This window comes from Phoxinus phoxinus (genome assembly GCF_949152265.1).
Source record: "Phoxinus phoxinus genome assembly, chromosome: 18".
Lineage (NCBI taxonomy): Eukaryota > Metazoa > Chordata > Actinopteri > Cypriniformes > Leuciscidae > Phoxinus > Phoxinus phoxinus.
Window position 1 is genome coordinate 12,801,117 of NC_136893.1, and position 1,685 is coordinate 12,802,801.

At 32.3% G+C, this 1,685-nt stretch overlaps 1 protein-coding gene across 2 annotated transcripts in view; it reads left to right on the forward strand.

Annotated features, from left to right (window-relative positions):
• Nucleotides 1-1,685, forward strand: part of magi3a (membrane associated guanylate kinase, WW and PDZ domain containing 3a) — a 131,633-nt gene that overhangs the window by 127,665 nt on the left and 2,283 nt on the right. The window lies entirely within an intron of this gene.

Below are 1,685 nucleotides of genomic sequence, written 5' to 3' on the forward strand. Positions count from 1 at the left end.
TAAACTTTGCATTCCTCCTCTATGCCAATTTTGTGTATGTGCAGTTCTACCTTTCCTTTTCCTTTCCTTTGCCTTGATATGAACATTTTGCTTTTAAAAGTCACTAAATGAAAAAAGGAAATGTCAGTGATCACAATTCTGCTGAGATATTCGTTTTCAAGATCATTTATTGCTATATAAACATAGTGATAATTGGCCATTTGTCATTATCTATTCTTGACTTTTTGTTCACGTCTTTAACATAAATGTAGCTTTCTATTCAATGCAAATTTACATAAGAATGGTTAATAAAGGATTTATAATACAACTTGTTAATATTAAGTAACTGTATATTATTTGGAACTGAAAAATCAAAACATAAATCATGATCAGTGTTATTTTAGTTTATATAGTATTTATTAATGTTTTTATTTTAATATTTTGAGTTTATGGTTATTAAAATATATTAGCTTTAATCTATTTTTATTTCAGTTAGTCTTTCGAGTTAAACTTAAAATAATCGAGTCAAATTACAGGTGAAACTCGAAAAAAATTGATATCGTGCAAGTTATTTAATTTATTTCAGTAATTAAACTTAAAAGGTGAAACAACAACGCTGATCATGATTATTTTAATCTGTGACAGCTCTTCTATTTATAAGGTGTCACTTGACACATCATAATTTAAGCAAAACTGATGTCTTTCCAAGAACCCCCTATAGTGTATGCAAGCCCGTAGCAAGGAGTACTGCTCTGGAATGATGCATCCTGGGTAAATGTTAGATGCCAGACAGTTAAATGGCAAAGAGATTGAAACCCATGTCAGGAGCCACCAGCTTGGTTTAATTTTTGGCTCTTGTTGCCTCACGTCTGCTGGCGTGACATTTTATCTTGAGAGAAAATTGCAACGTCTTCCGTTCTGGGTCTGACTCGTTCTCATAGCTGGTTGCAACTGTTTGATATGTGTCACTGTATCTGGAGGCCAAAAGCCACTGAAGACTGAAAATCTTGACACTTTAATTGAGAATGTCTCTGCTGGAATGCATTTCAGAAGACAGCTTAATTACGTTCAGTCTATCAGTTGTATTCTGCAGATTTTCTAAATCCAATTCGCAAAGTTGAAACGTGCGCTCCGTCATTTTTTCCTCATTAAAAAAGTTTTACAAAAAGGAATGAAGAGAACCTTTGAAAAATACATTTAAAACCTTGTGCATTCGCTCCAGTCATGCTGTATCAGTAGCCTAATATAAGTTGTTTTATATTTGAGGACCGCCATATTGATCAATTTATCATGTGATGGCAAAGCTGAATTTTTAGCACCATTACTCCAGTCTTCAGTGTCACATGATCCTTCCGAAATTAGTCTAATTTTCTGATTTGGTACTAAAACATTTCTTATAACTAAACTATCAATGTTGAAACATTTTACAGGATTTTTAGATAAATAGAAAGTTTAAAAGAACAGTATTTATTTAAAAGATAAATCTTTTGTAGCATTACTAATGCCTTACTGTCATTACGCAATGCATCCAGCATCCTTGCTAAATAAAAGTAGTAATTTCTTTAAAAAAAATATCTTACTGACTCTGTAACTGTAGTGTAATAAAGAGGAGTGTAAGGCGAGAGGAAAGGGGGAGTCTTGTTACACTACAGACTAAGCGCACCTTTAAAATAGATTGTAATTTTCATGTTTTGCATTTGTTTCAG